General features: G+C 49.6%; 1 long non-coding RNA gene across 1 annotated transcript; it reads right to left on the minus strand.

Annotated features, from left to right (window-relative positions):
• Window positions 1-13,576: 13,576 nt before the first annotated feature.
• Window positions 13,577-14,815, minus strand: LOC124464453. The gene is made up of 3 exons (XR_006955733.1): window positions 14,088-14,815; window positions 13,744-13,932; window positions 13,577-13,656 (listed from the first exon to the last, which is right to left on the minus strand). It is a non-coding gene; the product is annotated as an uncharacterized LOC124464453 (long non-coding RNA).
• Window positions 14,816-15,000: the final 185 nt, after the last annotated feature.

Consider the following 15,000-nt stretch of genomic DNA (forward strand, 5'->3'; position numbering starts at 1 on the left):
CTAACCCTAACCCTAACCCTAACCCTAACCCTAACCCTAACCCTAACCCTAACCCTAACCCTAACCCTAACCCTAACCCTAACCCTAACCCTAACCCTAACCCTAACCCTAACCCTAACCCTAACCCTAACCCTAACCCTAACCCTAACCCTAACCCTAACCCTAACCCTAACCCTAACCCTAACCCTAACCCTAACCCTAACCCTAACCCTAACCCTAACCCTAACCCTAACCCTAACCCTAACCCTAACCCTAACCCTAACCCTAACCCTAACCCTAACCCTAACCCTAACCCTAACCCTAACCCTAACCCTAACCCTAACCCTAACCCTAACCCTAACCCTAACCCTAACCCTAACCCTAACCCTAACCCTAACCCTAACCCTAACCCTAACCCTAACCCTAACCCTAACCCTAACCCTAACCCTAACCCTAACCCTAACCCTAACCCTAACCCTAACCCTAACCCTAACCCTAACCCTAACCCTAACCCTAACCCTAACCCTAACCCTAACCCTAACCCTAACCCTAACCCTAACCCTAACCCTAACCCTAACCCTAACCCTAACCCTAACCCTAACCCTAACCCTAACCCTAACCCTAACCCTAACCCTAACCCTAACCCTAACCCTAACCCTAACCCTAACCCTAACCCTAACCCTAACCCTAACCCTAACCCTAACCCTAACCCTAACCCTAACCCTAACCCTAACCCTAACCCTAACCCTAACCCTAACCCTAACCCTAACCCTAACCCTAACCCTAACCCTAACCCTAACCCTAACCCTAACCCTAACCCTAACCCTAACCCTAACCCTAACCCTAACCCTAACCCTAACCCTAACCCTAACCCTAACCCTAACCCTAACCCTAACCCTAACCCTAACCCTAACCCTAACCCTAACCCTAACCCTAACCCTAACCCTAACCCTAACCCTAACCCTAACCCTAACCCTAACCCTAACCCTAACCCTAACCCTAACCCTAACCCTAACCCTAACCCTAACCCTAACCCTAACCCTAACCCTAACCCTAACCCTAACCCTAACCCTAACCCTAACCCTAACCCTAACCCTAACCCTAACCCTAACCCTAACCCTAACCCTAACCCTAACCCTAACCCTAACCCTAACCCTAACCCTAACCCTAACCCTAACCCTAACCCTAACCCTAACCCTAACCCTAACCCTAACCCTAACCCTAACCCTAACCCTAACCCTAACCCTAACCCTAACCCTAACCCTAACCCTAACCCTAACCCTAACCCTAACCCTAACCCTAACCCTAACCCTAACCCTAACCCTAACCCTAACCCTAACCCTAACCCTAACCCTAACCCTAACCCTAACCCTAACCCTAACCCTAACCCTAACCCTAACCCTAACCCTAACCCTAACCCTAACCCTAACCCTAACCCTAACCCTAACCCTAACCCTAACCCTAACCCTAACCCTAACCCTAACCCTAACCCTAACCCTAACCCTAACCCTAACCCTAACCCTAACCCTAACCCTAACCCTAACCCTAACCCTAACCCTAACCCTAACCCTAACCCTAACCCTAACCCTAACCCTAACCCTAAACCCTAACCCTAACCCTAACCCTAACCCTAACCCTAACCCTAACCCTAACCCTAACCCTAACCCTAACCCCCTAACCCTAACCCTAACCCTAACCCTAACCCTAACCCTAACCCTAACCCTAACCCTAACCCTAACCCTAACCCTAACCCTAACCCTAACCCTAACCCTAACCCTAACCCTAACCCTAACCCTAACCCTAACCCTAACCCTAACCCTAACCCTAACCCTAACCCTAACCCTAACCCTAACCCTAACCCTAACCCTAACCCTAACCCTAACCCTAACCCTAACCCTAACCCTAACCCTAACCCTAACCCTAACCCTAACCCTAACCCTAACCCTAACCCTAACCCTAACCCTAACCCTAACCCTAACCCTAACCCTAACCCTAACCCTAACCCTAACCCTAACCCTAACCCTAACCCTAACCCTAACCCTAACCCTAACCCTAACCCTAACCCTAACCCTAACCCTAACCCTAACCCTAACCCTAACCCTAACCCTAACCCTAACCCTAACCCTAACCCTAACCCTAACCCTAACCCTAACCCTAACCCTAACCCTAACCCTAACCCTAACCCTAACCCTAACCCTAACCCTAACCCTAACCCTAACCCTAACCCTAACCCTAACCCTAACCCTAACCCTAACCCTAACCCTAACCCTAACCCTAACCCTAACCCTAACCCTAACCCTAACCCTAACCCTAACCCTAACCCTAACCCTAACCCTAACCCTAACCCTAACCCTAACCCTAACCCTAACCCTAACCCTAACCCTAACCCTAACCCTAACCCTAACCCTAACCCTAACCCTAACCCTAACCCTAACCCTAACCCTAACCCTAACCCTAACCCTAACCCTAACCCTAACCCTAACCCCTAACCCTAACCCTAACCCTAACCCTAACCCTAACCCTAACCCTAACCCTAACCCTAACCCTAACCCTAACCCTAACCCTAACCCTAACCCTAACCCTAACCCTAACCCTAACCCTAACCCTAACCCTAACCCTAACCCTAACCCTAACCCTAACCCTAACCCTAACCCTAACCCTAACCCTAACCCTAACCCTAACCCTAACCCTAACCCTAACCCTAACCCTAACCCTAACCCTAACCCTAACCCTAACCCTAACCCTAACCCTAACCCTAACCCTAACCCTAACCCTAACCCTAACCCTAACCCTAACCCTAACCCTAACCCTAACCCTAACCCTAACCCTAACCCTAACCCTAACCCTAACCCTAACCCTAACCCTAACCCTAACCCTAACCCTAACCCTAACCCTAACCCTAACCCTAACCCTAACCCTAACCCTAACCCTAACCCTAACCCTAACCCTAACCCTAACCCTAACCCTAACCCTAACCCTAACCCTAACCCTAACCCTAACCCTAACCCTAACCCTAACCCTAACCCTAACCCTAACCCTAACCCTAACCCTAACCCTAACCCTAACCCTAACCCTAACCCTAACCCTAACCCTAACCCTAACCCTAACCCTAACCCTAACCCTAACCCTAACCCTAACCCTAACCCTAACCCTAACCCTAACCCTAACCCTAACCCTAACCCTAACCCTAACCCTAACCCTAACCCTAACCCTAACCCTAACCCTAACCCTAACCCTAACCCTAACCCTAACCCTAACCCTAACCCTAACCCTAACCCTAACCCTAACCCTAACCCTAACCCTAACCCTAACCCTAACCCTAACCCTAACCCTAACCCTAACCCTAACCCTAACCCTAACCCTAACCCTAACCCTAACCCTAACCCTAACCCTAACCCTAACCCTAACCCTAACCCTAACCCTAACCCTAACCCTAACCCTAACCCTAACCCTAACCCTAACCCTAACCCTAACCCTAACCCTAACCCTAACCCTAACCCTAACCCTAACCCTAACCCTAACCCTAACCCTAACCCTAACCCTAACCCTAACCCTAACCCTAACCCTAACCCTAACCCTAACCCTAACCCTAACCCTAACCCTAACCCTAACCCTAACCCTAACCCTAACCCTAACCCTAACCCTAACCCTAACCCTAACCCTAACCCTAACCCTAACCCTAACCCTAACCCTAACCCTAACCCTAACCCTAACCCTAACTAACCCTAACCCTAACCCTAACCCTAAACCCTAACCCTAACCCTAACCCTAACCCTAACCCTAACCCTAACCCTAACCCTAACCCTAACCCTAACCCTAACCCTAACCCTAACCCTAACCTAACCCTAACCCTAACCCTAACCCTAACCCTAACCCTAACCCTAACCCTAACCCTAACCCTAACCCTAACCCTAACCCTAACCCTAACCCTAACCCTAACCCTAACCCTAACCCTAACCCTAACCCTAACCCTAACCCTAACCCTAACCCTAACCCTAACCCTAACCCTAACCCTAACCCTAACCCTAACCCTAACCCTAACCCTAACCCTAACCCTAACCCTAACCCTAACCCTAACCCTAACCCTAACCCTAACCCCCTAACCCTAACCCTAACCCTAACCCTAACCCTAACCCTAACCCTAACCCTAACCCTAACCCTAACCCTAACCCTAACCCTAACCCTAACCCTAACCCTAACCCTAACCCTAACCCTAACCCTAACCCTAACCCTAACCCTAACCCTAACCCTAACCCTAACCCTAACCCTAACCCTAACCCTAACCCTAACCCTAACCCTAACCCTAACCCTAACCCTAACCCTAACCCTAACCCTAACCCTAACCCTAACCCTAACCCTAACCCTAACCCTAACCCTAACCCTAACCCTAACCCTAACCCTAACCCTAACCCTAACCCTAACCCTAACCCTAACCCTAACCCTAACCCTAACCCTAACCCTAACCCTAACCCTAACCCTAACCCTAACCCTAACCCTAACCCTAACCCTAACCCTAACCCTAACCCTAACCCTAACCCTAACCCTAACCCTAACCCTAACCCTAACCCTAACCCTAACCCTAACCCTAACCCTAACCCTAACCCTAACCCTAACCCTAACCCTAACCCTAACCCTAACCCTAACCCTAACCCTAACCCTAACCCTAACCCTAACCCTAACCCTAACCCTAACCCTAACCCTAACCCTAACCCTAACCCTAACCCTAACCCTAACCCTAACCCTAACCCTAACCCTAACCCTAACCCTAACCCTAACCCTAACCCTAACCCTAACCCTAACCCTAACCCTAACCCTAACCCTAACCCTAACCCTAACCCTAACCCTAACCCTAACCCTAACCCTAACCCTAACCCTAACCCTAACCCTAACCCTAACCCTAACCCTAACCCTAACCCTAACCCTAACCCTAACCCTAACCCTAACCCTAACCCTAACCCTAACCCTAACCCTAACCCTAACCCTAACCCTAACCCTAACCCTAACCCTAACCCTAACCCTAACCCTAACCCTAACCCTAACCCTAACCCTAACCCTAACCCTAACCCTAACCCTAACCCTAACCCTAACCCTAACCCTAACCCTAACCCTAACCCTAACCCTAACCCTAACCCTAACCCTAACCCTAACCCTAACCCTAACCCTAACCCTAACCCTAACCCTAACCCTAACCCTAACCCTAACCCTAACCCTAACCCTAACCCTAACCCTAACCCTAACCCTAACCCTAACCCTAACCCTAACCCTAACCCTAACCCTAACCCTAACCCTAACCCTAACCCTAACCCTAACCCTAACCCTAACCCTAACCCTAACCCTAACCCTAACCCTAACCCTAACCCTAACCCTAACCCTAACCCTAACCCTAACCCTAACCCTAACCCTAACCCTAACCCTAACCCTAACCCTAACCCTAACCCTAACCCTAACCCTAACCCTAACCCTAACCCTAACCCTAACCCTAACCCTAACCCTAACCCTAACCCTAACCCTAACCCTAACCCTAACCCTAACCCTAACCCTAACCCTAACCCTAACCCTAACCCTAACCCTAACCCTAACCCTAACCCTAACCCTAACCCTAACCCTAACCCTAACCCTAACCCTAACCCTAACCCTAACCCTAACCCTAACCCTAACCCTAACCCTAACCCTAACCCTAACCCTAACCCTAACCCTAACCCTAACCCTAACCCTAACCCTAACCCTAACCCTAACCCTAACCCTAACCCTAACCCTAACCCTAACCCTAACCCTAACCCTAACCCTAACCCTAACCCTAACCCTAACCCTAACCCTAACCCTAACCCTAACCCTAACCCTAACCCTAACCCTAACCCTAACCCTAACCCTAACCCTAACCCTAACCCTAACCCTAACCCTAACCCTAACCCTAACCCTAACCCTAACCCTAACCCTAACCCTAACCCTAACCCTAACCCTAACCCTAACCCTAACCCTAACCCTAACCCTAACCCTAACCCTAACCCTAACCCTAACCCTAACCCTAACCCTAACCCTAACCCTAACCCTAACCCTAACCCTAACCCTAACCCTAACCCTAACCCTAACCCTAACCCTAACCCTAACCCTAACCCTAACCCTAACCCTAACCCTAACCCTAACCCTAACCCTAACCCTAACCCTAACCCTAACCCTAACCCTAACCCTAACCCTAACCCTAACCCTAACCCTAACCCTAACCCTAACCCTAACCCTAACCCTAACCCTAACCCTAACCCTAACCCTAACCCTAACCCTAACCCTAACCCTAACCCTAACCCTAACCCTAACCCTAACCCTAACCCTAACCCTAACCCTAACCCTAACCCTAACCCTAACCCTAACCCTAACCCTAACCCTAACCCTAACCCTAACCCTAACCCTAACCCTAACCCTAACCCTAACCCTAACCCTAACCCTAACCCTAACCCTAACCCTAACCCTAACCCTAACCCTAACCCTAACCCTAACCCTAACCCTAACCCTAACCCTAACCCTAACCCTAACCCTAACCCTAACCCTAACCCTAACCCTAACCCTAACCCTAACCCTAACCCTAACCCTAACCCTAACCCTAACCCTAACCCTAACCCTAACCCTAACCCTAACCCTAACCCTAACCCTAACCCTAACCCTAACCCTAACCCTAACCCTAACCCTAACCCTAACCCTAACCCTAACCCTAACCCTAACCCTAACCCTAACCCTAACCCTAACCCTAACCCTAACCCTAACCCTAACCCTAACCCTAACCCTAACCCTAACCCTAACCCTAACCCTAACCCTAACCCTAACCCTAACCCTAACCCTAACCCTAACCCTAACCCTAACCCTAACCCTAACCCTAACCCTAACCCTAACCCTAACCCTAACCCTAACCCTAACCCTAACCCTAACCCTAACCCTAACCCTAACCCTAACCCTAACCCTAACCCTAACCCTAACCCTAACCCTAACCCTAACCCTAACCCTAACCCTAACCCTAACCCTAACCCTAACCCTAACCCTAACCCTAACCCTAACCCTAACCCTAACCCTAACCCTAACCCTAACCCTAACCCTAACCCTAACCCCCTAACCCTAACCCCTAACCCTAACCCTAACCCTAACCCCCTAACCCTAACCCTAACCCTAACCCTAACCCTAACCCTAACCCTAACCCTAACCCTAACCCTAACCCTAACCCTAACCCTAACCCTAACCCTAACCCTAACCCTAACCCTAACCCTAACCCTAACCCTAACCCTAACCCTAACCCTAACCCTAACCCTAACCCTAACCCTAACCCTAACCCCCTAACCCTAACCCTAACCCTAACCCTAACCCTAACCCTAACCCTAACCCTAACCCTAACCCTAACCCTAACCCTAACCCTAACCCTAACCCTAACCCTAACCCTAACCCTAACCCTAACCCTAACCCTAACCCTAACCCTAACCCTAACCCTAACCCTAACCCTAACCCTAACCCTAACCCTAACCCTAACCCTAACCCTAACCCTAACCCTAACCCTAACCCTAACCCTAACCCTAACCCTAACCCTAACCCTAACCCTAACCCTAACCCTAACCCTAACCCTAACCCTAACCCTAACCCTAACCCTAACCCTAACCCTAACCCTAACCCTAACCCTAACCCTAACCCTAACCCTAACCCTAACCCTAACCCTAACCCTAACCCTAACCCTAACCCTAACCCTAACCCTAACCCTAACCCTAACCCTAACCCTAACCCTAACCCTAACCCTAACCCTAACCCTAACCCTAACCCTAACCCTAACCCTAACCCTAACCCTAACCCTAACCCTAACCCTAACCCTAACCCTAACCCTAACCCTAACCCTAACCCTAACCCTAACCCTAACCCTAACCCTAACCCTAACCCTAACCCTAACCCTAACCCTAACCCTAACCCTAACCCTAACCCTAACCCTAACCCTAACCCTAACCCTAACCCTAACCCTAACCCTAACCCTAACCCTAACCCTAACCCTAACCCTAACCCTAACCCTAACCCTAACCCTAACCCTAACCCTAACCCTAACCCTAACCCTAACCCTAACCCTAACCCTAACCCTAACCCTAACCCTAACCCTAACCCCCTAACCCTAACCCTAACCCTAACCCTAACCCTAACCCTAACCCTAACCCTAACCCCCTAACCCTAACCCTAACCCTAACCCTAACCCTAACCCTAACCCTAACCCTAACCCTAACCCTAACCCTAACCCTAACCCTAACCCTAACCCTAACCCTAACCCTAACCCTAACCCTAACCCTAACCCTAACCCTAACCCTAACCCTAACCCTAACCCTAACCCTAACCCTAACCCTAACCCTAACCCTAACCCTAACCCCCTAACCCTAACCCTAACCCTAACCCTAACCCTAACCCTAACCCTAACCCTAACCCTAACCCTAACCCTAACCCTAACCCTAACCCTAACCCTAACCCTAACCCTAACCCTAACCCTAACCCTAACCCTAACCCCCTAACCCTAACCCTAACCCTAACCCCCTAACCCTAACCCTAACCCTAACCCTAACCCTAACCCTAACCCTAACCCTAACCCTAACCCTAACCCTAACCCTAACCCTAACCCTAACCCTAACCCTAACCCTAACCCTAACCCTAACCCTAACCCTAACCCCCTAACCCTAACCCTAACCCTAACCCTAACCCTAACCCTAACCCTAACCCTAACCCTAACCCCCTAACCCTAACCCTAACCCTAACCCTAACCCTAACCCTAACCCTAACCCTAACCCTAACCCTAACCCTAACCCTAACCCCCTAACCCTAACCCTAACCCTAACCCTAACCCTAACCTAACCCTAACCCTAACCCTAACCCTAACCCTAACCCTAACCCTAACCCTAACCCTAACCCTAACCCTAACCCTAACCCTAACCCCCTAACCCTAACCCTAACCCTAACCCTAACCCTAACCCTAACCCTAACCCTAACCCTAACCCTAACCCTAACCCTAACCCTAACCCTAACCCTAACCCTAACCCTAACCCTAACCCTAACCCTAACCCTAACCCTAACCCTAACCCTAACCCTAACCCTAACCCTAACCCTAACCCTAACCCTAACCCTAACCCTAACCCTAACCCTAACCCTAACCCTAACCCTAACCCTAACCCTAACCCTAACCCTAACCCTAACCCTAACCCTAACCCTAACCCCCTAACCCTAACCCTAACCCTAACCCTAACCCTAACCCTAACCCTAACCCTAACCCTAACCCTAACCCTAACCCTAACCCTAACCCTAACCCTAACCCTAACCCTAACCCTAACCCTAACCCTAACCCTAACCCTAACCCTAACCCTAACCCTAACCCTAACCCTAACCCTAACCCTAACCCTAACCCTAACCCTAACCCTAACCCTAACCCTAACCCTAACCCTAACCCTAACCCTAACCCTAACCCTAACCCTAACCCTAACCCTAACCCTAACCCTAACCCTAACCCTAACCCTAACCCTAACCCTAACCCTAACCCTAAACCCTAACCCTAACCCTAACCCTAACCCTAACCCTAACCCTAACCCTAACCCTAACCCTAACCCTAACCCTAACCCTAACCCCTAACCCTAACCCTAACCCTAACCCTAACCCTAACCCTAACCCTAACCCTAACCCTAACCCTAACCCTAACCCCCTAACCCTAACCCTAACCCCCTAACCCTAACCCTAACCCTAACCCTAACCCTAACCCTAACCCTAACCCTAACCCTAACCCTAACCCTAACCCTAACCCTAACCCTAACCCTAACCCTAACCCTAACCCTAACCCTAACCCTAACCCTAACCCTAACCCTAACCCTAACCCTAACCCTAACCCTAACCCTAACCCTAACCCTAACCCTAACCCTAACCCTAACCCTAACCCTAACCCTAACCCTAACCCTAACCCTAACCCTAACCCTAACCCTAACCCTAACCCTAACCCTAACCCTAACCCTAACCCTAACCCTAACCCTAACCCTAACCCTAACCCTAACCCTAACCCTAACCCTAACCCTAACCCTAACCCTAACCCTAACCCTAACCCTAACCCTAACCCTAACCCTAACCCTAACCCTAACCCTAACCCTAACCCTAACCCTAACCCTAACCCTAACCCTAACCCTAACCCTAACCCTAACCCTAACCCTAACCCTAACCCTAACCCTAACCCTAACCCTAACCCTAACCCTAACCCTAACCCTAACCCTAACCCTAACCCTAACCCTAACCCTAACCCTAACCCTAACCCTAACCCTAACCCTAACCCTAACCCTAACCCTAACCCTAACCCTAACCCTAACCCTAACCCTAACCCTAACCCTAACCCTAACCCTAACCCTAACCCTAACCCTAACCCTAACCCTAACCCTAACCCTAACCCTAACCCTAACCCTAACCCTAACCCTAACCCTAACCCTAACCCTAACCCTAACCCTAACCCTAACCCTAACCCTAACCCTAACCCTAACCCTAACCCTAACCCTAACCCTAACCCTAACCCTAACCCTAACCCTAACCCTAACCCTAACCCTAACCCTAACCCTAACCCTAACCCTAACCCTAACCCTAACCCTAACCCTAACCCTAACCCTAACCCTAACCCTAACCCTAACCCTAACCCTAACCCTAACCCTAACCCTAACCCTAACCCTAACCCTAACCCTAACCCTAACCCTAACCCTAACCCTAACCCTAACCCTAACCCTAACCCTAACCCTAACCCTAACCCTAACCCTAACCCTAACCCTAACCCTAACCCTAACCCTAACCCTAACCCTAACCCTAACCCTAACCCTAACCCTAACCCTAACCCTAACCCTAACCCTAACCCTAACCCTAACCCTAACCCTAACCCTAACCCTAACCCTAACCCTAAACCCTAACCCTAACCCTAACCCTAACCCTAACCCTAACCCTAACCCTAACCCTAACCCTAACCCTAACCCTAACCCTAACCCTAACCCTAACCCTAACCCTAACCCTAACCCTAACCCTAACCCTAACCCTAACCCTAACCCTAACCCTAACCCTAACCCTAACCCTAACCCTAACCCTAACCCTAACCCTAACCCTAACCCTAACCCTAACCCTAACCCTAACCCTAACCCTAACCCTAACCCTAACCCTAACCCTAACCCTAACCCTAACCCTAACCCTAACCCTAACCCTAACCCTAACCCTAACCCTAACCCTAACCCTAACCCTAACCCTAACCCTAACCCTAACCCTAACCCTAACCCTAACCCTAACCCTAACCCTAACCCTAACCCTAACCCTAACCCTAACCCTAACCCTAACCCTAACCCTAACCCTAACCCTAACCCTAACCCTAACCCTAACCCTAACCCTAACCCTAACCCTAACCCTAACCCTAACCCTAACCCTAACCCTAACCCTAAACCCTAACCCTAAACCCCCTAACCCTAACCCTAACCCTAACCCTAACCCTAACCCTAACCCTAACCCTAACCCTAACCCTAACCCTAACCCTAACCCTAACCCTAACCCTAACCCTAACCCTAACCCTAACCCCCTAACCCTAACCCTAACCCTAACCCTAACCCTAACCCTAACCCTAACCCTAACCCTAACCCTAACCCTAACCCTAACCCTAACCCTAACCCTAACCCTAACCCTAACCCTAACCCTAACCCTAACCCTAACCCTAACCCCCTAACCCTAACCCTAACCCTAACCCTAACCCTAACCCTAACCCTAACCCTAACCCTAACCCTAACCCTAACCCTAACCCTAACCCTAACCCTAACCCTAACCCTAACCCTAACCCTAACCCTAACCCTAACCCTAACCCTAACCCTAACCCTAACCCTAACCCTAACCCCCTAACCCTAACCCTAACCCTAACCCTAACCCTAACCCTAACCCTAACCCTAACCCTAACCCTAACCCTAACCCTAACCCTAACCCTAACCCTAACCCTAACCCTAACCCTAACCCTAACCCTAACCCTAACCCTAACCCTAACCCTAACCCTAACCCTAACCCTAACCCTAACCCTAACCCTAACCCTAACCCTAACCCTAACCCTAACCCTAACCCTAACCCTAACCCTAACCCTAACCCTAACCCTAACCCTAACCCTAACCCTAACCCTAACCCTAACCCTAACCCTAACCCTAACCCTAACCCTAACCCTAACCCTAACCCTAACCCTAACCCTAACCCTAACCCTAACCCTAACCCTAACCCTAACCCTAACCCTAACCCTAACCCTAACCCTAACCCTAACCCTAACCCTAACCCTAACCCTAACCCTAACCCTAACCCTAACCCTAACCCTAACCCTAACCCTAACCCTAACCCTAACCCTAACCCTAACCCTAACCCTAACCCTAACCCTAACCCTAACCCTAACCCTAACCCTAACCCTAACCCTAACCCTAACCCTAACCCTAACCCTAACCCTAACCCTAACCCTAACCCTAACCCTAACCCTAACCCTAACCCTAACCCTAACCCTAACCCTAACCCTAACCCTAACCCTAACCCTAACCCTAACCCTAACCCTAACCCTAACCCTAACCCTAACCCTAACCCTAACCCTAACCCTAACCCTAACCCTAACCCTAACCCTAACCCTAACCCTAACCCTAACCCTAACCCTAACCCTAACCCTAACCCTAACCCTAACCCTAACCCTAACCCTAACCCTAACCCTAACCCTAACCCTAACCCTAACCCTAACCCTAACCCTAACCCTAACCCTAACCCTAACCCTAACCCTAACCCTAACCCTAACCCTAACCCTAACCCTAACCCTAACCCTAACCCTAACCCTAACCCTAACCCTAACCCTAACCCTAACCCTAACCCTAACCCTAACCCTAACCCTAACCCTAACCCTAACCCTAACCCTAACCCTAACCCTAACCCTAACCCTAACCCTAACCCTAACCCTAACCCTAACCCTAACCCTAACCCTAACCCTAACCCTAACCCTAACCCTAACCCTAACCCTAACCCTAACCCTAACCCTAACCCTAACCCTAACCCTAACCCTAACCCTAACCCTAACCCTAACCCTAACCCTAACCCTAACCCTAACCCTAACCCTAACCCTAACCCTAACCCTAACCCTAACCCTAACCCTAACCCTAACCCTAACCCTAACCCTAACCCTAACCCTAACCCTAACCCTAACCCTAACCCTAACCCTAACCCTAACCCTAACCCTAACCCTAACCCTAACCCTAACCCTAACCCTAACCCTAACCCTAACCCTAACCCTAACCCTAACCCTAACCCTAACCCTAACCCTAACCCTAACCCTAACCCTAACCCTAACCCTAACCCTAACCCTAACCCTAACCCTAACCCTAACCCTAACCCTAACCCTAACCCTAACCCTAACCCTAACCCTAACCCTAACCCTAACCCCAACCCTCCCTTCCCTATACTTAACCCTCCCCCCTCCCCAAACCCCATGGCGGAGGAAAGGGGACTTAACCCCTCCCTGACCCCTTATCCTAACCCCAACCCCTCCTTCCCCATACCTCACCCCAACCCTCCCTCCTCCCCCCTCCCCCTTTCCCTTCCCCTTGACCCTACTTACCGTCACGCTCTCAGCCAGTCACAGCCAAAGGTCCTCCTCAGAGAGGAGCCCGTTATCCATCCGACCTGTTGGAGGAAAATACATGATTGGAATCTAGACGTAGTGAAACCCATAGTGGTACTGGGGGACAAGAATCTTTCGGCTATCCCTACTTTTAAGGATGAACATATCCAGGTTGACAGTTTCCCAGGGGCAAACTGCCATCATTTAAGGGGGATACTGGAGAAGCTGACGCCGAACCCAAACACAGAACATGTGATTCTGTCAGTGGGGATGGTGAACTGTCTGGATAGACAGAAACCCAGGACCACAGTGAAACAGCTGCAGCAGCTTGGGAAAACCTGTCAAAGGAAATTTCCCAAAGCCGTGATCTACGTGCCACTCATTAATTTTTCAGACAGGTTGGCTAAGGACCAGCAAAAATTATTTGAAGCTTTTAACGCATACATTGCTTTTAATGCATACATTGATAATGAATCTCCTTTTATAACGTTACCTGAGATGGATCAACGCCAATTCCAGGTAACGGGACGGGATCCGGTTCTCTGGACCACTGAAACCGCAGAGACAATGTTAAAATTATGGATTGGTGATTTATTAATATGAACATCTAAAGGTTGTATACCCCCTGCTGTCTTCCAGGTGGGAGGTGAGGGATTCCTGTGGAAGGAGAAAAAGTGATTTAACAATATCAGGAATCAGAAAAAAGTGTATATATGCACATACCTTCTTACCTGGGATACTTACCTGTGGTGACCAGTGGGGGGCAGAAAGGTTCCTGTAGGACAAAAAAAGAAAGAAGATCAACACAGATCTACAGTATAGGGTATTTAGTCTTTTACTTACCTGGGATACTTACCTACTAGGATACCTACCTTGATGGGAATATAATCCTCCTCTTCACCTTTTTCCTGGGGATGAAAAAAACCATAAAATATAAGCATAAGACTTGTGCCAGTGCAACTCTAGCCCTTGATTGGGCTAAGACCTTCCCAAACCTAACCCAGCCAGAGCCTAGTCTAGTGTTTTATCTTTTGGAAAATAATTTTAAATTTCCCCCTTGCTCTATTTTTTTAAGAGGTTTTAGATAGGAATTAAGTCATTGGTAACTTTTATAAAGAAAGTGTTGGGCCTAATTAAGTCTTAATTGAACACAAGAGGGTGTGAGGGGGGTATGGCAGATTGGCCAATCAGAAACCACAGGAAGTGGCCAAGCCCCCTCCCCTTCTCCAGTACTTAACTTCCTGTCTGCCTTATCCAACTCAGTTCTCCTCTGAGGAAGCCTTATGAAGGTGAAACGTTAGGAGCTTCCACTTTTATTCTTTTACTCTTTTATTCTTTTATGGGGGGCAAAAACTTTTAGAGTGCATTTTAAACTATGGTTTTATTCAGAGTGGACCCAGTCCATC

The sequence above is a fragment of the Hypomesus transpacificus genome, unplaced genomic scaffold, assembly GCF_021917145.1.
Source record: "Hypomesus transpacificus isolate Combined female unplaced genomic scaffold, fHypTra1 scaffold_344, whole genome shotgun sequence".
Taxonomy (NCBI): Eukaryota; Metazoa; Chordata; class Actinopteri; order Osmeriformes; family Osmeridae; genus Hypomesus; species Hypomesus transpacificus.